We start from the raw sequence: 26,530 nt of genomic DNA on the forward strand, positions 1-26,530 counted from the left end.
AATGGGGATTTGGTTGTTTATGGTGTGTTATGGTGTGTGTGTGTGTAATGAATGGGACGGAAGGAAGATTTTTGTTTTAAAAATAAAAAAAATCGTTGTCTATGATTATTGGGGTTACTATTGAGCCGCAAAAAGCCCCTGACATGACTCATGTCATCATCATCATCAGCCCATTAACGTCTCCACTGCTGGGGCACGGGCCTTCCCACGCGGGCCCAGTGCGGATTGATGGTTATTAACGACTGCTAATGCAGCCGGGACCAACGGCTTAACGTGCCTTCCGAAAACATTTTTTTTGTGGTCACCCATCCTATGACCGGCCTTTGCGAAAGTTGCTTAACTTCAACAATCGCAGACCGAGCGCGTTTACCGCTGCGCCACCGAGCTCCTCATGACTCATGTAACGACTACTTACTTACATCAGTAAGTAGTAACCGACACAAGGACTGAAAATAATAAAAAAACACTAAATTTTTCATGAATTTTCCTACGGAAAAATCCAGTTGGTATCGACTCAGAATCATGGTCTGAATCATCCTCCTCAGTATTCATTACGATGTCACTAACACCCTGCATACTTTTCATTTCATTTCATATCTAAGTATTATGTTTTAACACATCGTAAACTTTGTTCCATATAATGCACAGAGCAATCAATCAGTCAATATTTCCAATGAAGTACTATATTGTCCATTACACATTCAAGCCATTTATGAATTATCATAAAACCAGTGAACGTACAAAGGGGAAATAGGTGAATTTGATCGCAGCCCGTATGTACAGTTGGCAACATTTTTATTTATAGCCTATTTCCCGTTGGGGTAAGCAGAGACTACAGAATTCCACTTACTACTATTCTGACACATTACTTTCGCTATCTCCACTCTCATCGAAGACTTCATGAGTGCTCGCCGGTAGTTAATATAATCGTCTTCTTCTATCGTGTGGGTTGTGAGGTGGATTGCCAACCTCATCAACCCTAGTGTCAGGGATACTTTTGAGCCGCCAAAGGTCCCTGACATGGCTCATGTAATCGACTACTTACTTACATCATAGTAACCGGGAGTAACGGTTTAACGTGCCTTCCGAAGCACGGATCGTCTTACTTTCGGACAATCAGGTGATCAGCCTGTAATGTCCTCACCAAACCAGGGATCACAAAGTGATTTTTGTTATAATTCCCCACCGGGATTCGAACCTGGAACCTCCGGATCGTGAGCTCAACCACTGGGCCACGGCCGTTAATATAAATATATTTTTTTTTTTTGTCGACTGTACGTACACATATGAAGACTCAATTTCCTATACACACGAAAACGAGCGAAATTGGTGTGCCTGTTATTGGCTGCAGATTATTTCAGTTCCAATATCTGGCGGCCTGTGATATTACAGTGCTCGCTGCATACAGACCTGGCAGAGAGGGCGTTCCGGGCGGGAAGCGGGATATGTCTTTGAACGCGGGCATAAAAAAAATAAAATTAAAAAAGCAGGAGTAAGCACGAAATATTCAGTGTCGCTTTTGTGTGAAGCTAGCTTAACCCCCGCTAAGATGTCAGCCCAACTGGGCACCCTCAGGCCTGTTGTCTTAAACGTTGTACCGGGTGAGAGCCTTCAGCGCTCCCCTTTTGTCCGGCCAAGTAGTTAATGACATCTGCGGCAAATCTACAATAAGTCACATGAAAAAAAAATACTCGAAGCTTCCTCGATTCCGCCCTTAGTTGGATTAATTCCCAATTGTTGTAATAATGCATCAAGGTTCAAATCTTGCGTAATATAATAAATATCTTAAATAATAATCAGTTTACAAACAGAAATCAATATTTATATTTATTTTTTAGCCAAAATAAAATGTTCAAAGTTTCAAATGCAGCGATTAACAATTAATACAAAAACTATCACACAAGAAAAAAATAATGCAACACTTTCAGCAAACAACTTTAAGTATGTTTTTTTCCAAAAATAAATTTAAACAGGTTTTATGCACGGTAGCATATGCTCGCCCTCTATTACATAGGACTTAAACATAGCTGGGGAAGAGTGGCATACATCTCTACCTACCCCTACGAGGATACAGGCGTGATGTTATCCATCATGTTTGAAAGGACACAATCCATCTGTCGGGTTTTATGAAATGCCCGAGAAGTCAAGCAGCTGAACTTTTATTCTACATAAATCTACGAGAACAAAAGATGACGCGTGATGACGTCATCGTCCCTGACACGCCACACTCCAGCGCGACAAGCCCATAGCGTGACCACGCCACAATCACGGCCCATTCCAGCTTATTATGGCATAATTCAGTCTAAATTGCGCATCTCCATTGACATTCTATGAAATAAAAACTTTAAAAAGTACATCTTCTATCGTGTGGATTGTGAGGTGAATTACCAACCCCATTGACCCTGGTGTCAGAGTTATTACTGAGCCGCCATAGGCCCCTGACATGACTCATGTAACGACTACGTACTTCAGTAAGTAATAACCGAGACCAACGGCTTAACGTGCCTTTCGAAGCACGAAAAAAACATGAGAAAGGAAAAGTACATGAGATTATGCCTAATTCTCATTACGCCTATTTACCTAGTAGAGACCACAGGATTCCACTAAGTACGATCCTGACACGCACCACTTTTGGTTCCACATTTAAATAAAAGAAAAAAAAAAGAAATTCATATTGTTTACCGAAACATGATAGGAAGAGAAATTAAAGTTAAGAAAATACTACTAACCACAAGCTCTGTAAAAAAAAAGCAATAAAAAATACTTGTCCACTATAGCTGAACTGGCAGCAAAAAAAAAAACTAAACTAAGTTCTAGAGTTGATTAATTTCAAGTACCTATATAATCCTCTTAGATGACGGCCTAACCTGAAATTCGGGACTGGGCATGGCCTGTTTTCTTAATTTTCATACCGTGTGAGAGCTCTCAACGCTCCCCATTTAATTTTGTCCGTCCAAATTCAAATTCAATTTAAAAAATATCTTTACGCTTTGAATCATACAGGTTGTGAGAAGCTGCAGTAATTTTGATGGATGAGACATTCCTTTGGATGAGTCACAGGGACTGTAACCTGGAACCTGACAGAGAGCAGCAGTAACTGTCACTACTAATCAGAGGCGGAGGATAGGAGTCGCAGTATGGCTTTGTAATAGACTATTCTGGGCGCCATCCCACTTGCGTCAGACAGAGTACTGTGGGGCGGAAGGCAAGAGGGAAACCACCGCCCTATTTTTCCCTAAAAAGGTAGCATGGAAATGCTGCACCGACAAGAGCGTGGCTTTTAAATTGATGATGATGATGAGACATTCCTTAGCTATGTAAAAAAATATATGATGATTGAATATAGACATTTTTGAATTTGAATTGTCAATTATTACTTAACGAACGTTTCATCCACCTAAAACTACTGCAGCACAGTCTCTCACAGCTAAATACCATTTGAGACAAATTAACGTTAGAATTTTTGAATGAGTGAATTCAAAAAGTGTTGTCCTTGCCGTGACGTAACGTGTCGTCCTGTGTTATGGAAACTGTATAAATTCAGCAGTAAAACTACATGATTGAACCCAGCAACTGCTTTCAACGAAATTAACGTCCATACCGAATTCAGCTTGTGAAATTAATTTCTGTATTTATAAGAACTATTAAAATACAAGTACCTAATGTTGAAAACACGCCAACTCTCTTTGTTCATTATAAAGGTACTGGTTCATTCTCGTGGATCCATTTGCCGTGAAAATTTACGACGGACATAACTCTTTGAGTGTCCTATGTTACGGTATGTTACCCTGCACTGATTAATTTCCAGATCAAGTGTCATACATACACATACATTCACGCCCGTAAACCTTAATGGGGTGGGCACAGCCACAAGTAACCAAACACAACTTGCAGCCACTGTTGATACGATGTCCTAAGCTGGATCAAGTTTCTGGCTGGAACAGATTTAATCACGTCTGCTATACCTATCGGGTTAGACAGAACTACAGCCCGGACACTCAGCATGTGCATGTCAAATTTTGAAGTTCTGAGTGGATGAGGATTTAAATAAATAATTTTCAAACGATTGCAAATCCATCCCAGAAGGGTACTGGGTTCAAGATAAATTATGAAATTATGATTACTACATAAAGACAAATGTAAAACTAACGTAAAACATTTTTCTTTTTTATTTATCTTTTTTATGGGATGGATTGACTCTTCTATTTGTATTATTGTTTACTCTATGGTAGACCTACAAGTCATTAGAAGGCAGTATCCTAGTAGCATGGACTTTCTAAGATTGTTATCCATACTAATGTTATAAATGCGAAAGTGTATTTGTGTGTCTTTTTCTTTTGTCCGTCTTTCACAGCAACACGGAGCAACGAATTGATGTGATTTTTTAAGTGGAGATAGTTGAAACGATGGAGAGTGACATAAGATATTTTTTGTCTATTTAAAACTGGGGTCAGATACGATTTAAGGTCTTTGGTCACAAGTTGTTTGCTTCTGAAATATAAACATGAATAATTTCCTTATTATAACCATCGAATACTTCTTTGTAATGTATTTTCAAACAATAAAAGAGTAAGGTTAGGTAAGTGAGGTAGTGATCTACCTTTTATATCTCAGTCCGTCGATGCTTGCAAGAACAGTTATCAGAAGGGAAAAACAAAGCAGAAGATTTGTATACATGATAATTTTAAATAAAAATAATATAAAAATGAACTAAATTAGTTTCGAAATCAACCAAATTCGTAAATGTCATATGTGACACTTCCCTAAAATTGGGGTCGAAATTTGTACGGAGCATTCCGCAATTTTCAAGGTAGAAAGCTAAAAATTGGTATGCGGACTAAAAAAATCGAGCATCTTTTTTTGAGATCTGCCCCCATCCCCTTTAAAGAGGGGGTCAAGTTTTATAAGAAACTTCGGCAATATTCAAGGTAGGTTACGATCAAATACGAATATAATCTGTTTTAGTCGAATCCACTTAATTTTGTGGAATCTAGTGGAGCGATTTTAGTCGATTTTGTCGAATCCAGTTGATTTTAGCCGTTTCCAGTCGGTTTATATCCATTTTAGTTGCTTTCAGTTCATTTTACCAAATTCAGTCGATTTCAGTTGACTACAATAGATAGCTACAATCGTTAGTATTATATGATCTGTGGCTACAATAGATAGAAAGTAGCTAAAAATTGGTATGTAAGGAAAGAGGAACCATGTTACCCCGAATCTTCTTCTTCTATCGTGTGGGTTGTGAGATGGAGTACCAACCTCATCAACCCTGGCGTCAGGGTTACTATTGAGCCGCCAAAGGCCCCTTAGATGGCTCATGTAACGACTACTTACTTACATCAGTAAGTAGTAACCAGGACCAACGGCTTAACGTACCTTCCGAAGCACGGCTCATCTTACTTTCGGACAATCAGGTGATCAGCCTGTAATGTCCTAACCAAACTAGGGACCACAAAGTAATTTTCGTAATATGTCCCCACCGGGATTTGAACCCGGGACCTCCGAATCGTGAGCCCAACGCTCAACTACTAGACCACGGAGGCCGTTACCCAGGATCTAGTAATATTAATTGAACAAAAGCTAGTAATATTAATATAGTAGTCATTGCAGAGAGCGCCGCGCCCAAAAATTTCATTTTTATCGTGTACAGTCATGAGCAATATAATGTACCCACTTTAGGACTCTGTCGCACTAACATATTTGACATTTTAGTGAGACTTACAGTTCAATTTGTCAAAAAGGTTAATGTGACATGGTACCACAGTGTATACATATTAATGCTCGTGACCGTACAGTCCGAGCCGGTTCGAACTCCGGTACCGGACTTTCACCAATAACTACACAACACAGACGGTTCATTATGTACGTGACCAAATTACCATCTCATGCGTACCTATATGTGTTTTTACAAGTCACTGTGGTCCTGTGGTTCACCGGCTCCTTCCGAATACATCCCGCTTAGGGACGGTACTGACAAGTATCGGCGTCCGAAGGAGTTAATATACGATCCCGACGACCCGATTACTCTAGCCATAGAGGCGGCCAATCAGCTCGCGACACCAAACACTTCAGAACCCCGATACCGACCCCGCGGCGTGGTCGACAATTTCCCTTATTCAGCGCTTATCGCTATCGACCCACTAGGGTCGATTAATCCTTTCAATATTCTTCCTCTCACACGACGCCCTGAACCGAGGTTCGCGCCCAACTGGGCACCTTCAGGCTGTTGTCTTAAACGTTGTACCGGGTGAGAGCCTTCAGCGCTCCCCATTTGTCCAGCCAAGTAGCTAATGCCATCTGCGGCAAATCTACAATAAGTCTCGTCAAAAAAAAAGGCTTCACCACCTATGATGTTGTTCTATCAGGAAGCTCGGTGAAGTTGGGGTACTTAGTTCATTTGACTACCCCTTTTTGGGGTATAATCGTCAGTTTATGTTATAGTAAAGCTTAAGTCGGTAAAAACAAATATTTCACAGAACATAACAGTTCCATAAAACAACTGATAATAATAAGGACTCTCAAAATATATCCAAAGAGTGACATTTGTCGTATTATTAATGGTAATAAAAAACACATTAAACCACGTTCTGTGACATCCAACGTGTGTACGTAAACTCATAAACGTCATGAATGACGTCACTTGAGTGACGAGACGCTGTAGGCTGGTCGAGGGTCATAACGAGAGCGAGAAAACCAACAGACAGTTTTTTGGCGTAACTTAATCGTAGTTTTGAATCGGATGTTATTCACCACTTGGTTAGATGTATATGGAGCGCTAAGGGCTGACATCCGGTACAAATTTTAAGGTAACAGAGGGGAGCCAAGTCGCAATAATATTTTGATAGCGCAACGGTTACGCAGGAGTGAGTAGGTAGGTATAACACGTCCGAATAGGCTAGTTTCCAACTAGTCAAATATGTTACTATGTACTAAACGTCAAAACACGAATTTACTATGGAATTTATAAGACACTGTGACGTCATAGAAAAACGTGATAAAATATCAGGCTTATTATTACATTTTTCTTGATTAAAATTCAAAGATAAGTTAAATAGAAAAAAGAAAACGTTTCGTTAGTTTTAGATCTGTCTTTATTTAGTAATCAGAATTTCATAATTTATATTAAACCTAGTACACGACTCAATTAGCTTTGCTCACATGATAGTCGAGACTCCACCACGACGCCGCACATAAACTCATAAACGTCACAGATGATTTCACTTGAGTGACGTGACGCCGTCGGCTGACCGAGGACCATAACGTGAGGCCACTTTTTTGACGTGACTAGTACCTTCGGATGTTATTCACTTGGCTAGCCATAGTTGGAGCGCTGAGAGCTGCTATCTGGTACAAAATTTATGACAACAGAGGGGAGCCAAGTTGCAATAATATTTTGATATCGACTTGAATCTTACATGTAAAGATAAGCAGCTGAAAGCGTTCTACGTATTTAATTTATTCGTTCGCACTCCAGCAAAGAAGCTGATGACATTAAAAACATATCCCCATCTTTGCTGTCGTGCAGTCGAGTAAGAACGAAACTTAATAAAAGTATAAGAAAGTACTAATGTTGGTAATAACAGCTTTATTATGATTTTATTCCCCATTCTTGCCTCTCCAACTTAATGGCTACAGTCTCGCAAAGTGACATGTTTATGGCTTCGTTTATTACGTTTTTGGATATTATGTAGAGACATAATTAGTGAACTTAATGCGTCGTTCATTCGGTGATTAGGTAGAGTCGCGCGGCCGCGACAAAGGCGTTGCAGTCATCATCATCATCACCAGCCCATTAACGTCCCCACTGCTGGGGCACGGGCCTTCCCTATGGATGGATAGGGAGATCGGGCCTTAAACCACCTCGCGGGCCCAGTGCGGATTGGTGGTTATTAACGACTGCTAATGCAGCCGGGACCAACGGCTTAACGTGCCTTCCGAAGCACGGAGGAGTTCGAGATGAAAACTTTTTTTTTGTGGTCGCCCATCCTAAGACCGGCCTTTGCGAAAGTTGCTTAACTTCAACAATCGCAAACCGAGCGCGTTTACCGCTGCGCCACCGAGCTCCTCGCGTGTGTTGCAGTATCTGTATAGAATTATTATGACTTAATAAAAAAAAACACTTAATACACACACATACACACGCACTACGCTTACTTGCGTTTATCTTTACACTTACTTTTTACTTGACGTTAGAAAAGAATAGAAAAATAGAAATTGTTTATTTTAAATCGACGCCACACACAAAAAGAAGAGTAAGATTTTCACAAAACAATAACAGAAAGGCAAAAAGTATGTTCGTCGAAACGATCATAAGGTGGTGGTGGACATCCTGGAATAAGGGCCGCACTCAGCACAAGCGCGGTGTGAAACACAACACTGGTGTTATGTGGACACTGCATTATAATCCGCGGGACTTGCTTCATGGCGTGCACATTGCTTCTCTGCTAGAGCGATAGAATGATAGCATTCAGCTGCTTTTTATTCCGGCCATGACACAGACACAACCTGGACACTCCAAACAAAAATCTCATTCTTACCGTGTGATGATGATTGTAAACGACGCACGAACATTTTTATGGGTGAATATCAAAATGTGCCAAGTTTGGTGGCGAACTTTCATATTATTTTTTCCGTTCCTACATGAAAAAGGATCCTAAAGGATCCTGGGTTCCAACATGAAAAAGGATCCTTTTGGATCTGTTTGGATTTGTTTTTCATGTCGGAACCCATTTTTTCACGAAAAAATAATATGAAAGTTCGCCACCAAACTTGAAATTTTGATATTCACCCATATATAGATTTTATACTTTTTGATAATTATATATACAATCTCCTTAGTTTATAAGAATTTCTGCGTTATTCTTCTATATGCTATGATTGTCTTTTGTTTCTTCTCTTCCATTTTCGCTGCCACCAAGATCGGTCGTTGAGTTTTTAAGTTATTTTATTTTTGCATTTCCTTTATGTATTTTCTTTTTCCTTGTACATATACGTATTTTCAGTAAAAGTGATATTCCTTTAGTTTTTCTTTTTATTTCCGCGCACCCGCTGACGAACATTTAAAATGATGATGATGATACCGCTACCGTGTAAGTGCGAGTGAGTCAGACAGCGTGTGCACGCTTCTAAATCCTTAGTGGCTGACAGCCATTTAGAGTAAACTCTCAGGGGGATGAGGTACATCTAGCTCGGCGGCTGATACGAATTGGTGCGGGCGGAGAGTTACCGCTCATAATCATTATCATTTATTTGCTTAAAATATGGTATTTTAACATGGTAAAAAGTGTAAATAAGTACATCATGTTTTGCTTATAAAAATAAGCATGAAATATTGGTAGTGCGACGGGTAATCTTAAACAGTTTTATCTCATAAATTCTTCAATTTATTAATATTTTTTTCATACGTATTCTTTATTGTATTTACTTATTCGTATTCGTATTCTTTACGTATTTTTTTCATACGTATGCTCTATACATATTCTTTATTCTATGACATCGTAAAATTCGACGAAGAAATTACGACCACTTCAACATGATAGGTTATTTATAATGATCGATAACCTGTTATACCCAGTGATCATATACAGACGGTTATTTGATAAAATTCCACGAATTGTTAAAAAAGTATGGAGATGGCATCTTAAATCAATTTATTTTGATAATAAAAATCACGAGATCAAATTAAAATGATACGATTGTTGAAAAATATATAGGTTTTGAACCTGGGACTTCCAGTAGGCTCTGCACGGAAACCGCGCCGAGCGAATTATATCGAGGCCTTCGACCAATAGCCGTTTGACGGTAAATAGCATTCGTATCGTTTATTGGTCTAAGCGCTCAATATAAATCGCGCCGCGTGCGGCGCGGTTGTCATGCAGACTCGGCAGATCGTGAGTCCAACGCTCAACCAGATAAAAGGATCCGAGATAAAAATGTAAATTTATTCGTATGCCAGTGGAACATTAACAAACGATCGATTTTACAACTTCCGAATCACACAACAAACAAACTCCATGTCAGCAACGGTGACGGGCGACGGGACATAAATAAAAGTGAGACCACACGACGGAAAGTCCTGCACGATACGAAGTGTACATAACTATAGTATAATAATAACTGCATTTTTTATTATTGCATTATTCTTTTATAAATTTAGCCTAGAGCGAGTCACGCAAAACATTATATGTTCTAACCGTATATGGCCATGATGGCGACAATTTTCCCATCTAAGAGCGCCTATGATGCGTTCTCATTTACTGAGACTTGATGTGAATATTCGGCCACAATCATAGCACGCCTTGTTTTTTTGACGCGGCTTATTGTCGATTTGTCATAGATGGCAGTAACTTATATTATGTTTAGAACATAGTAAAGAATGTAAGAATGTACCCAGCTGGGTATGAACCTCAGCCCAGAGCGTCAATATGAGAGTCAATTAACCCTTGTGGGCCAGCAAGCTCGGTAGCGGGGTCCTGAAGTGTTCACTGCACGTCAGATTGTCCATTCATCACAAGCCTTCTAATAATGCAATAATTACCTACTGTCACATACATACATAAACTCACGCCTATTTCCCGCTGGGGTAAGGAGAGACTGTGGAATTCAATTTGCTTCTATCCTGACACTTCTCGTGCTTCCTCCACATCCATCAATCGTTTCATACACGCACGCCGGTTCAGAGTAGACCTACTATTACACGTGGTACATAACACTTTAACTAATATCATAGCGTTTCCGACGACGGAAAGGAACGACAAAATCCGTGTGGACATTCTCTAACCCATTCATGTCACTCACTCGCTAAACTGAATCGGAGCTTTATTTATTTTATAAAATTTCAATCTCTTTTCGTTTTATTCATGGAATTCACCGTGGAAGCTCGTATTCGGTATGTTTTTGCGAGGTCGAAAAGTCGAGTGTTGTTTGTGAAATGAAAATACCTATCTATACGTACTTATGTATATTTTTATCTCGCTATGTATATGTCGTGGCTAGATCGTAGAATTGATCATTTCATGATGTATTCAACCATTTCATGCTAACTCAAGTTGAGCATGTCGCGCCATTTCATGAAATGATCAATTCTAAGATCTGGCCACGACATATACAGGGTGTTAGTGACATCGTAACGAATACTGAAAGGGATGATTGAGACCATGATTCTGAGTTAATATCAACTGGAATTTTTCGTCGCAAAATTCATGATTTCTTTTTATTTTTTTTTTAAAAATTATTTCCAATTCTATACTTTTACAATGGAAACTTCCACTTGATATTAACTCAGAATAATGAGCTGAATTAACCCTCTCAGTATTCGTTACGATGTCACTTACACCCCGTACAAGTACATACAGGTAGCCATATAGGTAGGTATGCGTGTTAGTGACAACGTAACGAATACTGAGGGGAATGGTTGAGACCATGATTCTGAGTTGATATCAAGTGAAATTTCCTGTCGGAAAATTTATTATTATTTATTATATTATTATTATTTATTTATTATTATTTTCAGTTCCATACTTTTGCGACGAAAAATTCCACTTAATATCAACTCAGAATCATGGTCAGAATCATCCCTCAAAGTTTTCGTTACGATGTCACTAACACCCAGTATATGAAGATAAAGCTTCTATGTTGGATTGGATCAAAACCCGGTGGGTACATATCACAAAAAATACTTTGTGATCCCTACTTCGGTTAGGAATTGCGGACTTATCACCGATTGGCCGACGCAAGATGAACCGTGCTTTCGTTAAGCATTCGGTCGGGACTTACTTAAGTAAATAAATGTGTAAGTAAAGGAGTCGTACATTAGACTTAATAGTAACCCTGGCACAAGTACTGAAATCATTCGTTCAATCGGCTTGCCGAACTTCATGTGACGTCACGAATCGGGGATCGTCATCTTGGCTGCTTAAGCGGTACGACAGAATCAAATCGATGTTCGATTTGGTCCAATCTGAATCGGCTTCGTCTTAGCCGGTAGCCCCCCAGGCTTGATAATGTCGGACATTGATCTGAAGTGTCTATTAAGTATGATTATTACATTACAAATAATTTCTATTAGGGCTAACATGCCCAACGTGATAAAATTATCGATCGATTCAATAAATTTTATCGAAATCGATAAAACATTTTTCCTAACATGCGTGTCACATGATTTTGTTCATATTTTGAAAGGACGACTTGACTTATTTGGGTTCACATATTAGCACCAATTGACGAAACGACATAATTATATCGACATGTTAGAACTACATAAAAGAAACTTTAATCATCTTAATTTTTGCTAATTACATTATCAATATAAACTTGTAACTTGAGCAAGGAATCTTCACACTTCGAATTGCAACTTTAAACTAACTTTAAACTTAAACTTAAGTGTAGCCAAAACATTGTTAATAAAGTTGAACTTCCCTAATTTATTACTTAAATTAGTTTAGTTCTTGAGGAAAAGGATTTTAAGGAAGGAAGGATTTTAGGGAGATTCATTATGACCTTATAAAGCAAATCCACGAATAATTTGCAATTACACTTGGTATGGATTGGGTAAGGAATTGGGTAGTTCTTAGGTCGAAGATAAATTATGAATTTCTGATTACTAAATAATGACAGCCACATCGACGCGACTTAAGTATATAGAAAAGTAATGTTGCTTCTTTTACTATATTTGACATTTCTTTACATTGCGCACTTTGTTTTATATGCGCAAATGTCAAATAGCAATATTGCTTTTCGGATGAATGAGGAACGTTTCAGGCTACGTTCCGTAAAAGCAAAATAGATGGCGTTGTACAAAATTTAACGTAATAATAACCCATTTTCTCATTACTCGAGTAAATAGAGAGGCATATATAAAAATAATTTGCTTGATATTTGGATTAGATTATGAAATCAGAAATCAGAATCATTTATTCAACGTAATTATCATGGATAAACTTGTTGAAGGTCAATGTAACATTTTTGAATTTCCGTCATTTCGCAAGGTGTTATGGCTGAAGAGAAGAAATGACAAGAAACTGCAACAGCAACACATCTTTTAAATCAGTGAGGGTACATTACAAGTTATTTAATAACTAGAGGAACACATTCAATACCTGACATTTTTATCATTTAGGTAATCATATGATAAAGAACTTTGTTATTATCTAAGTATATTGTTTCTCTTTATTTTGATCAGAATAAGAATGGGTGGAAGATGTGTTGCGTCTGAGTGTCATCATTTATACACAAAAATAAAAAAAAGATAGTATTCGTCTCTTATTCATGAAATTAGAATGTTCAACGAAGGCAATTCTGTGAGGTACCATCTTTATTTATTTTTTTGGAGAACGTAGCCTGGACATTTCTGGAATATCCCCCATTGCTTCTATGTATGTGGCATTTTTACTCTTCTGATTGTTTAAAAAAGTAAGTAAGTAAGTAAAATGTTTATTTTTCATGAGAAATACAGAAAATATGGGTACAATAAAAACCCCACAAAACCAATTCCTCGGTTTGTCTGTGGGAGTGGAGTTCGCTTAACTTACAGCTAAGAGATCTTTTGCATGAGATGTTTAAATAAAGATTTTCTAAATTTATTTATATTGCACTCCTGACGTATGTCGACCGGCAGCATGTTGTACAGATACGGTATGCGTTATTTCGTGCTATAAAAATATTATTTCGTGCTTGAGAAGGCACGTTAAGCCGTCGGTTATCTAGCTAAACATACAATTTACCAGAAACATCGAACATTTCGTATAAAACGTGCTATTTCCCCTCAGATTACTCTCTCATGTATATTTAGGTAACATTCCAATTCAGCTCATGAAATCGACCGATCAAGTAAGGTGAAGTTGAAAAATTAATTCAATCGTCCTCAAGTCACGCTTCTGGGTTTAAGGGCTTTTCTAAGGGGTCGGCTGTGAGGTAGTTATCCCTGGCCCTTCTGAGTTAATGCCGGGATGCGGCTATAGAAAGAGCGGATAGCGGACGCGGGAACGACCATAAAAGCCACGAGGTAATCCCAGAATTAAACCCCTACTCCCCCTACCCCCCTTCAAAGTCACAAGAGGAGCACAATCGGCAGCCTTCTTGCTAAATAGCAATTCATCATCATCAATTTAAGAGTCACGCTCTTGTCGGTGTAGCATTTTCCATTCCAGTCCAGTGGTTGAGTGTTGGACTCACGATCCGGAGGCCCCGGGTTCGAATCCCGGTGGGGACATATCACAAAAATCACTTTGTGATCCCTAGTTTAATTACGACATTACAGGCTGATCACCTGATAGTCCTAAAGTAAGATGATCCGTGCTTCGGAAGGCACGTTAAGCCGTTGGTCCCGGTTACTATTTACTGATGTAAGTGAGTAATAGTTATATGAGCCATGTCAGGGGCCTTTGGCGACTCAATTATAACCCTGACAGGGTTGATGTGGTTGGTATTCTACCTCACAACCCACACGAAAAGAAGAAGAACACAAAGTTCATCTTGCGCGGGGATTCACCTCTGACTACATCAATTCAAAATTCAAATTCAAAATTCAAAAATATCTTTATTCAGTAGGTAACATAGTTACACTTTGAATCGTCAATTTTACATAACGAACGTCTCATCCGCCTAAAACTACTGCAGCTTCTCACAACCTGTATAGCCGGGGAAAAGAAGCTGCAAGAAAAACCTCGGCACAGGGCCCTAGACGTTCTTTAAAAAAATAAAAATAAACATAAAATATTGGTATAGAATTGAGTAATTTTGCTGCTTTATATCAGTTCTTCATATCTTCTAATTCTTCAATTGGGATATAGTCGTGGGCTCATGTTATGCTAATACCAGCGTTGTCGACCCGCTGTATTTTGTACTTTAGACTATGGCTTAAGGGTTAACCCTTAGGGCCCTACACTACTTATAAGGTTTAATAAGATAGCCTATGCGGTTTCTCTATTCAGTCGGTGTGAGTATCAAACGTTCGGTGGAGATTGTAAACATTCAAATTCAATAATATCTCTTTTGAGTAGATAACATACTAACTTTCACTTTGAATCGTCAATTTTTACATAGCGAACGTCTCATCCGCCTAAAACTACAGTTACTGCAGTTTCTCACAACCTCTATGCCGCCGGGGAAAAGAAATTGCAAGAAAAACCTCGGCATGGGACCATTAAATATTGTTATACAATTCAGTAATTTGACCACCTAATATGGGTTCCCAGGCAGTTAATCACATGCATTCATACCTTCTAAACAAACACTAATCTTATAAAAATATTCAGGGTGTTAATTACGTCGTAATGAAAACTTTGAAGGATTATTCACACCATGATTCTGAGTTGATGTCAAGAGCAATTTCCCGTCCCAAAAGTATGAAACTGAAAATAATTTAAAAACTCTAAAAAAAAAATCATGAATTTTGCGACGGAAAATTTGACTTGATATCAACTCAGAATTATGGTCTGTATCATCCCCCTTAGTATTCGTTACGATGTACGTGATCTACCAGTCATGACGAACCACTTTAAACTGGTTATGACTTTTACCAACCCACTCACCAACCCGCAGTGGAGTAGCGTGGTGGAGTACATACTCCCTCCGGTTGATTAAAGGGAGACCTGTGCTCGTATATAAACCTAAAGTTACCCTGGGTAGGAATCTATAGGTAGATTTCTTAGATTTCCTAATCTAAGCGATAATATATCTATGAAAATTGATGGTTCTGCCAACCCCAATGAGATTGCAGACGTGAGCCTACTTTGCATGTGTTTGTACCTACCTTGCCTCGATGTGACGCATTGGAGGAGGTGTTTTATTTATAAGGTGTGTTTGTTTTGTTTTTAATTGATTGAATAAATAATAATTATGTTCAAGCAAAAAAATGATTTCTATTTTTATAGCACTTACCCGTGAGGGAAACTAACGAAGAGAAAATTTAAATCCTCGTGTCAAAACAGGGTAAAAAACTGTCCATTAACGTGTTAATCACATACCCATCATCTTTGCTTCACCGCAGTCGGGTAGAAATACGAATACAATTTGCAGTTCTATCTCGGTTCTTGAACAAATAGCGGAGCAACTCAACTCCAAACTTTAACTAACGCAGCAAGTATTAACTTTATTTAGACATGTTACGAAGTTCTTCGGTCTATGTACAGGTGCGGTGTTAAAATACAGGGTGTTAGTGACATCGTAAGGAATACTGAGGGGGATGATTCAGAACATTCTGAGTTGATATCAAGTGGAATTTTCGGGCGCAAAATTCATTGCTTTTGATAAATTATTCTTAACTTCATATTTTTGCGATGGAATGTTCTACTTGATATTAAATCACAGTAATGAGCTGAATCATCCCCCTCAGTATCCGTTGCGATGACACTTACAACCCGTACAAGTACGTACAGGTAGCCATACAAATACATACAGGTGTCAGTGACACCGTAACGAATACTGAGGGGAACGACTCAGACCATGATTCTGAGTTGATATTATGTGGAATTTCCAGTCGGAAAATTCATATCATATCAACTCAGAATATGGTCTGAATCATTCTTCAAAGTTTTCGTTACTATGTCACTAACATCTTGTATGATAACTCGCGCGCGTTATGGTTCTGTGTTGCACCGGATTGCTTCTCAAACAAGAGCGCCGCTTCGAACTCTGGCACCGAACTTGCACCGATGAGTTATTTATTTATCTTACGTGCAATAAATGACAAAGGCTCGACTGTCGACATAGCTCACTACCTATCACGTTGGTCTAACAGAAAGCTCAGTGATTTGTGAGTACTTAGTTCATCTTGCGATGGATGTACCTCTACCTACCCCAATTGGGGTGCAGTCGTGAGCTTATATTATATTTTTACGTGATTTATTTTTGGCTATAGATTCGACTTCTATACTAGGTATAAACCTCTGCCTACCCCTTCGGGGACATAGGCGTGATGCTGTGTTATTTTGGTAACTCTGATGGCAATAGAGTAAAATTTTCTAATTTAAAGCGTATATTTTGATGTACCTACATACAGCGGACCCAAATGTAGTACGCAAGTCTCAAATTTCCATTTAAATGAAAACTTACTGTTGTGCGCGACTGTACGCGTAGATTGCGACTACCGTCTCGTGGGATGCATTAAACTTTGCAGCAGTACTGAATTTTAATTTAACGAAAAGAAGCTTTTGAATTAGGCTTAAAACCTACCAACATTAGGTTACCCGGGTTTTTAGGCTCGCCCCATATTAAATAGCTGGCGAGAAGTAAGTGTACTGCACGCCTACCCCTTCGGAGATACAGGCGCGGTGCTGTGTTATGTAACATTAGGTTGACAGGGTTATATACATTGTTTTAAGTTTACGCGGTTATTATCATAATTAAAGCACATAATAACGGGTTCTTACCGCGTTTAAATGGGGATATGAGACTCCCGATATTTCGACACTGTGGCACTTGCAACAGTGTCGAAATATCGGGAGTCTCATATCCCCATTTAAACGCGGTAAGAACCCGTTATTATGTGCTTTAATTATGACAGGGTTATATCTGCAAGTTGTATTTTTATTTTTTAAGAACTTTATGTAAAATGTACATGCACGCAAAATAAATAAATAAATAAATAAATAAATTGTCTTTGAATATTCAGAAATCAGAATCATTTATTCAACGTAATTATCATGGATAAACTTACGTCATTTCGCTAGGTGTTATGGCTGAGGAGAAGAAATGACAAGAAACTGCAACAGCAACACATCTTTTAAAAACCAATGAGGGTACACATTACAAGTTATACTTGTGGCCACTCCATTAAGGCTTACAGACGTGATTCTATTTAGGTATATGTCCAAAAGTCATATTTTTTTAAGCAACCCATCTCCTCCTACTTCTGCAAAGAGCCCTACCAACTGTAAACATATAACAAAGATAAAAGAAAGATGAGAGATGTTTTGTGAATTTGTGTGCAATAAAGTGTTTTATTTAATAATAGTAAAAGATTTTTTTTTTTTGTAAAAGAAAAAATCTGACTCGGACGGGACTTGAACCTGCTTCTTGCCGGGACAAGCGTGTTAACTATTACACCACCAGGTCTTCCCACTGTCGGTCTAATTAATATTAGTACTCAATATTCTAGATAGATAGCGCCGGCGTCGGATTAATGACGATACATAGATCGAAGGAATTTCGCATGGAGGAGGAGGACCCAGTGGTGTAATGGTCAAAGCCTAGGTTACACAGTGCGAGTAACATGCGAGCTGACCGAGTCAGTTATTGAGGTGTAGCTACTACGCACGTGTGACCGCATCATACGAGTTACTGTCATGTGCGAGTGGGACAGTTGCTCGCGTTCGAGTTACTTCAACATTTTTTGTTTTTACTCGCTACTTGCCTTCCCCACCACACCACTCGCACGCCGCTCGGTCGTCAACTCGCACGATTTTGCGAAATGACAGTAGCTCGTACGCTCGGGCCCACACCGGGTAGTGTTTCTTGTTTGGGCGACATGATACAAACGAATTATATCAGTACACTGGTATAGTAGCTGTCTTCTGCGACGCCAGCAGTTTGCATAGTGTGACCGTGCGAGGCTAGTCGAGATACTTTCATACGAGTACACAGGCTGCTACTTTCATACGAGATACTTTCATACGAGTAGACAGCTGTCTATTGTTACATCAGCTGCTCGCACTGTGTAACCTAACCTTTACACGCTCGTACTGGCAGTCAATTTTATTTCGATTAAATTTTCTTTTTGTGAGTTTCCCTAAGCACGGGTGTGTTTAAAAACAAAAATCATCATGTACTTGTAAAAAAAGCCCCTTATGTTATTAAATTAAAAAAAAAAACACTTTACAGAACATTTATGTCATCTACAAACCCCACAATATGTAACTAACAAACACCTATTACATCTTTTTTCTACTCCTCTACTTTAATCTGGCATTTAAATAACCAAAAAGTCTAATATAAGTACATACATAATTAAACTCTTTGAAAAAGTGTACGCTCTATGGCCTATAAAAGCATTGTTTACAAAGTGTAACTGTACTATAATGTCGCCAAAAAAGCATTGTTGTTGTTTTTTTTTTTGACCTGGAAACTGGCAACTTTACTTTGTTTGGTGCCATAGATATACTATAAAAAAAAAAGTATACATTTGCCGCCATTTTCCCGCGCGTTGGAAAATAATTTTTATAAATAAAATTTTTCTTTGTATAATTTTTGTTTCATTTAAAATTACGTCGTCGTAGAAAAAGTATTGTATGCAACGTTGTATAACTAGGTCAAAAAATGCTCGTGGCGTCTCTTACTTATTGCGATGTTCGCCAAGGCTCACATCGCAACTCACGCCACTCGCATTTTTTGACCCTTCTTATACAACTGTTGCATAAAATACTATTAAAGCCCTCTTCAGACTACAATAGCACATTTTAAACTTTACTACTCTACAACAGAGGACAATGAAGCATCCATTGCAGCTTAAATAAACATTGTAGTGTAACGAGTTTGGTATAAAACATAGACGATACCTCGTTTAGACTCCTAACACAAATAATGTGTGTCGCCTAAGGGCGTAAACAGAAAGAAAGCTGGAAAATTATAAGCGTTTGCTAGCGCTTAACAGCGCTGGTAAGTTGTCACTGACTTGTCGGCACTGTTCGGCGCGCGTTCATATATTTTCCTGCTCGGGTCATCAGCGCTGTCAATCGCTGGTAAGCGCTTATAAGTTTCCAGCTTTCTTTCTGTTTACGCCCTAACTTAGCGACTTACTAAAGACCCAGGGGGGGGGGGGAGGTGAGGTCAACGTCCGATAGAAATTGGTGCGGGGCAGAGAGTTACCGTTTTAGACCTATGGGAGGCGCTGAGGGCTCTAACTCGGTACAAAATTTAAGACAAGCCTGAGGGTGCCTAGTTGGGTGACATCATATTGGCTCACGTCTATGTCCGAATAAACAAATTCCATCTCTATAAAAGTCCATCTCTGAAAAATTCATCTCTGAAACAGTCCATCTCTGAAAAACTCCATCTCTGAAAAAATCCATCTCTGAAAAAATCCATCTCTGAAAAAATTCCATCTCTGAAAAAAATCCATCTCTGAAATATCCATCTCTGAAAGGAATCAGAGACTATAGATGTTTTTTGGGCTATTACAAACAATGGTCACTCGTGTAGACATGAGTTATTTTCCCGAATGCTCGGCAGGAAAACTTGAGTCGATTTGTTTGTCTGCGCAGATCTTTATCCTCTCCAGAAGGATATTAAATGCGCAATATAACTCACCTCGGATATATTACTCGCTTTACTCCATCGTCGATGCAACCAGATAGATACTGCCTTATAACAAACTGAAGGCTAAAGATAATAATATAATACATACTACGGTCACGAGCATTAATATGTATCCACTTTGGTACCATGTCACATTAACTTTTTTGACAAATTGAACTGCAAGTCTCACTAAATGTCAAATACTTAATTATGTTAGTGCGACAAAATCCTAAAGTGGGTACATTATATTGCTCATGACTGTTAATAAACTCACGCCTATTTCCCACAGTAAGCAGAGACTACGGAATTCCATTTGCTTCGATCCTGACACACTTCTCTAGCTTCCTCCACATTCGTTAATCGTTTCATACACGCACTCCGTTTCAGAGTAGGTCGTACTAAACCTTTTCTTAGGGCATCATAATTATAATAATACAATAGATAATTATATCTCATCGTCTCCCTAGCGTTATCCCGTCTTTTTCACAGTATCTGCTTACCTAACCTGAAGATTTGATAACTCCGGTTTTTTACAGAAGCGTCTGCCTGTCTGACCTTCCAACACGCGAAGGGAAAACCAACCCAACACAGGTTAGGTCACATACCTCCGAAAGGCTTTTTTCTCGGGAATGTGGGTTTCCTCACGATGTTTTCCTTCAGAGCTGAATATGTGATAATACTGAAGACTATAAAGATGATCTCAATTAACAATATAAATTAGTACCACGGCCGCGGCGCTAGTGTCGTAGGTTCTCCATGTAATTATTATGACTTGTCAAATTGGTGGATCTACCAATCTTCGTCTTCTATCGTGTGGGTTAAGGTGGATGACCCACCTCATCAACCCTGGCGTCAGGATTATGATTGAGCCGCCAAAGGCCCCTGGCATGACTCATGTAACGACTACGTACTGTTAGGAAAGAATCGACCTACCTAATATCGACTGATACATCACTGCGCTCATAAACGTCACGCTAGCTCGCGTACTTTGACAGATGTAATGCTTACCGCGCATTGAGACGATTGTACAATATTATCTTATTGAAATAATTAACAATAATTGTACTGAACTGGCCATTCTGTTTAATAGTACTTACCTATCAGTAAAAAGTACCCGGGAGCACGGATAACGTGCGTTCCGAAGCACGGATCTAATTCCATTAAAATCTTTTAGTCTTCGTTGGCAAAAAAATATTTATCTTTTTTTTATCTCCAGTTTTTATCTTCAAGTTTTCAGGACATCAACTAAAAAGAACGGTCACTGTCTCAGTTTAAACAGAGTCTTAGATTAGAGTAACTTTTTGCTCCGGGTTCTCGGAAGGACAGTTATAAATGATACCTAGTACAAGAAGGAGCTGACTTGCGCATATTTTTCAACTCGTAAATCCAGTGATATACATATGTGGGGGCACGGCAGTGCGACCGCCAAGTCGAGACAACTGCCACGCCGCAACATGCTTTCCTTGAAGCTGGGTATTCGATTGCCAAGTCAATATTATCAATAACACTCCGTAATACCGTATTATTATTAAACATAGCTGGTAAGGCAATGGGTGTTTATTAGTATATACACCTCTGCCTACCCCTTTGAGGATACAGGCGTGATGCTATGATATGATTACGCAAGGGCTCTTCAATTTTTCTGCCAACGACAGTATGTCACAAAAATGATGTATTAGAGGAGGCTTTATTACAAAAAGTCGTATAATTCAGAATTTTATTACCATTATTTATCGCTTCCTGACGATCAATTTTTTTTAAAAAAAAACGTCGTGAGATTTAATAAGAATGCCAGGCTGGAAAAAAATCTAAGTAATCTCTTAGATATCAGCAGCTTCTCATTCTGGTGAATGTTTCTTACAATTGAGCATCCAAAGACCCCTGACATGGCTTATGTAACGACTACAAACTTACATTAGTAAATAGTAACCGGGACCAACGGCTTAACGTGCCTTGCGAAGCACAGATCATCTTACTTTCAGACAATCATGTGAGCCACCTATCATGTCCTAACTAAACTAGGTATCACAAAGTGATTTTGTGGTATGTCTCCACCGGGATTCGAACCCGGGACCTCCGGAACGTAAGTCCAGCGCTCAACCACTAGACCACGGAGGCTTCCTTTTGTAATTGCTAACCCTTTTTCTTTTTAATAAATTTAGTTTAAAATAAAATGAGAAAGTGTAAGTCAAAATACACCTTTTAACCTACTTTAAAAATGAGGTTTATTCAGTTTCCTACTTACCAAACAAAAGTTGTATCTTCAATCACACACCGGACATTTCACACAAATCACCTCGTTTTACACAGACATTACACATTGACGTTATCGTACACGCGCATCTGTGTGAGTGACGTCTAACGCCCATACGATTGAAGACTAAAGTAAGACCGAGGGGTGTGAGGTAAACCTAGCTCATCAGCTGGTGGGGAGCGGAGAGTTACCGTTCTATACGTAGTATTGTTCCTTATTCTATGCTTCAATTCCAACATATTGACGCCAACCTTCTCACAATGTGAATAAAGCATTTTCCAAAGATACCAATGATTGATCTCTGGGTTCTTCTTTAAAGGCTATTGGGGTGAACTGACGGCCACAAAAGAGGGCATCTAAGGCACCTGTCAGGAACATTTGTAACGCATTGTATTCTACTCTCAAAGCCGAGTAATATATGGCCGAAGATCGAACGGCCATAACTTGTGGTGTAAGTGAAAATGTGAACTATTTTAAGACGATTGAATACCCACGTCAGCGATTCCTAAAAATTAGTTTCGTGGAATCTTCGAGTTCCGAAGAAAAGTCACTAGGGTTTGAAAAAAACATTGATAAAACTGTGAAACAATTTCTTAACGTAAAAAAATATTTTAGTGTATTTAAATGATTTATTTTCTCATTAAACATGGTACGGTCACTAGTACTAAATGTATACACTTTGCCACATTAACTTTTTAACTTTAACTGTAAGTAAGTCTCATTAAATGTCAAATAGGTTAGTGCGACGGGGTTCTAAAGTGGGTACATGACTGTACAATAATAGTATTTTTTCTACTCCTCTACTTTAATCTGGCATTTAAATAACCAAAAAGTCTAATATAAGTACATACATAATTAAACTCTTTGAAAAAGTGTACGCTCTATGGCCTATAAAAGCATTGTTTACAAAGTGTAACTGTACTATAATGTCGCCAAAAAAGCATTGTTGTTGTTTTTTTTTTTTGACCTGGAAACTGGCACCTTTACTTTGTTTGGTGCCATAGATATACTATAAAAAAAAGTATTTTCCCGCCCGTTGGAAAATAAATTGGAAAATTTTTGTGTTTCGTTTCAAAACACTAAAAAGTATAAAATAAAAAGGAAAAATGGATGAAGAACTATTGAATTCTACACCAGAAGAAATTTCAACGTTAGCTCAAGATTTACATCTTCATTTTTATAAATAAAATTTTTCTTTGTATAATTTTTGTTTCATTTAAAATTACGTCGTCGTAGAAAAAGTATTGTATGCAACGTTGTATAACTAGGTCAAAAAATGCTCGTGGCGTCTCTTATTGCGATGTTCGCCAAGGCTCACATCGCAACTCACGCCACTCGCATTTTTTGACCCTTCTTATACAACTGTTGCATAAAATACTATTATGCAACAGTTGTATAAGAAGGGTCAAAAAATGCGAGTGGCGTGAGTTGCGATGTGAGCCTTGGCGAACATCGCAATAAGAGACGCCACGAGCATTTTTTGACCTAGTTATACAACGTTGCATACAATACTTTTTCTACAACGACGTAATTTTAAATGAAACAAAAATTATACAAAGAAAAATTTTATTTATAAAAATTATTTTCCAACGCGCGGGAAAATGGCGGCAAATGTATACTTTTTTTTTATAGTATATCTATGGCACCAAACAAAGTAAAGGTGCCAGTTTCCAGGTCAAAAAAAAAAACAACAACAATGCTTTTTTGGCGACATTATAGTGTTATTTTATTTTTATCGTTCTATTACTAACACTAGATTAAGTTGTTTATTGCTTGTTACTAACCACTATGGAACATGTCCGAAATAAACTCTTTTTATTTATTTTATTTATTTATAGTACAGTTACACTTTGTAAACAATGCTTTTATAGGCCATAGAGCGTACACTTTTTCAAAGAGTTTAATTATGTATGTACTTATATTAGACTTTTTGGTTATTTAAATGCCAGATTAAAGTAGAGGAGTAGAAAAAGATATTTAAGTGTTATGTCAAGAATCTCATGTTTTTAAAACTGAAATATAAAATGAAATAATTAACGTTTTTCTATTCTTTATAAAAAAAAATTAAAATAAAATAAAATTAAAAAAAAATTAAAACAAAAAATTGACTAAATTTATGCACAATAAAAATCTTTATCTTTACCTAGACAAAAAAGTCTCTTGTGACTTAGACCACTACCATAAACGTCTGAAAGTAAGTAATGTGAATATAAAGAGGATAGATAGCAACGACTACCCCAGGTTAACCGTGGCTTATAAATAATGTTTAGTGTGTCATACCTGAACAGGCAGAGGGAAGAGAGGGGAACCCGGTCAAACGCGAGACAGACTCGCGCTATAGAATAAGGAATAATACTACGTATAGAACGGCAACTCTCCGCTCCCCACCAGTATCTGAGCTCGGCTTACCTCGACCCCCCTCGAACACAGTTTAGACTTGAGAAGTGACGACTGTTTTTTATTTTCCAATAATTTCGAAAAATGAGTGTTAAGTTTATTGAATTATTGCGCCGACCAAAAAGACATGATTTTTTTGTACGTTTCCAAAAGATGAAACAAGGTAGGTAAAATTTACAATAGGTTCTACTTACCTTAATTTTTGCTTTCCCGTCGCTTGTTTTTTTGTACCTAATTTAAATACCTATATTGGGATTTTTTATAAGTACAATACAAACTAATCGCAACTGTCTCACTTGCATACAGTCATGTGAGTGAGTAAGACAGCGTCGTCGATGGTCGGGCTAGCAACGCGACGACGCCAACCCAACGAATGAATGACCTTGTAACGTCGGCGTTAAATAAATAATTATTGTATTTCATGTAATTTCTTGGAAGGAACCGTGGTAGCTCAGTTGGTAGAACGCTTGCCTCTCACTTTGAGGTCGCAAGTTCGAATCCAGCACAGGCCTAAACCAATGATTGTCGAATTTGTTTTCGAATTCATGTTTGGATCACAAATGATTATCACGTGCTCACAAATGATACCTACATTCCCGACACCCGCTTTTCGGGAGTATGTGGCCTAACTTAAGTACTCGTATTGGGGTGGTTTTACCTTCGCGGGTTGGAAGGTCAGACAGGCAGTCGCTTCTGTAAAAAACTGGACCTGCCAATTCTTCAGGTTAGGTAAGCGGACCCTGTGAAAATGGGATAATGCTAGGGCTCGGAGATGATGTGATTTCTTGGGTAACTAGTAGTAGATACCTATGTAAGTCTTCAGTCTTCATCATCAGCCCATTAACGTCCCCACTGCTGGGGCACGGGCCTTCCCTATGGATGGATAGGGAGATCGGGCCTTAAACCATCACGCGGGCCCAGTGCGGATTGATGGCTATTAACGACTGATAATGCAGCCGGGACCAACGGCTTTACGTACCTTCCGAAGCACGGAAGAGCTCGAGATGAAAACTTTTTTTTGTGGTCACCCATCCTATGACCGGCCTTTGCCAAAGTTGCTTAACTTCAACAATCGCAGACCGAGCGCGTTTACCGCTGCGCCACCGAGCTCCTCACGTTCACGTTCTCGTCACGTTGCACGTGTAGATAATGTCAATGTGTAGTGTCTGTGTAAAACGAGGTTGTTAAGTATGAAGTGTCCGGGGTGTGACTGCGTATAGAACGGCAACTCTCCGCTCCCCGCCAACGGCTGAGCTAGGTTTACTTCACCCCCGCTCGGTCTTACTTTAGTTTTCAATCGTATGGGCGTCAGACGTCACACACACAACTAAATACCCGCACGTTACCGACCTTTCTGTTCCCTCACAACAAGTATATCTAAAAAGCATTTCTTTCAGTATTAATATAATTAGTATCTTTTTTTATTCTGAAATACATGTACCTAATTATCTTTTTCTTGTCTCTTTTTTGTATTCTATTTCTAGAAACCTTTCTGTCCTTTTATTTCTCAGTTTCATATCAACGGTTCAGCGACTTTCTCTAGCAGACAAAGTGAGTAACTCAATTCTTAAGGGAAACTTTACTTTCAAAGGCAATTTGAGTAAAAAACTTGACGTCAACAGAGACCAATCAGTGAAATAGAGAACT

General features: G+C 38.5%; 1 protein-coding gene and 1 non-coding gene across 3 annotated transcripts in view; one reads left to right on the plus strand and one right to left on the minus strand.

Annotated features, from left to right (window-relative positions):
• Positions 1-26,530, plus strand: part of LOC126375245 (sodium/calcium exchanger 2) — a 178,904-nt gene that overhangs the window by 97,234 nt on the left and 55,140 nt on the right. The window lies entirely within an intron of this gene.
• Trnav-uac (transfer RNA valine (anticodon UAC)) lies at positions 22,279-22,350 on the minus strand. Its single transcript has one exon. It is a non-coding gene; the product is annotated as a tRNA-Val (tRNA).

The sequence above is a fragment of the Pectinophora gossypiella genome, chromosome 18, assembly GCF_024362695.1.
Source record: "Pectinophora gossypiella chromosome 18, ilPecGoss1.1, whole genome shotgun sequence".
NCBI lineage: Eukaryota > Metazoa > Arthropoda > Insecta > Lepidoptera > Gelechiidae > Pectinophora > Pectinophora gossypiella.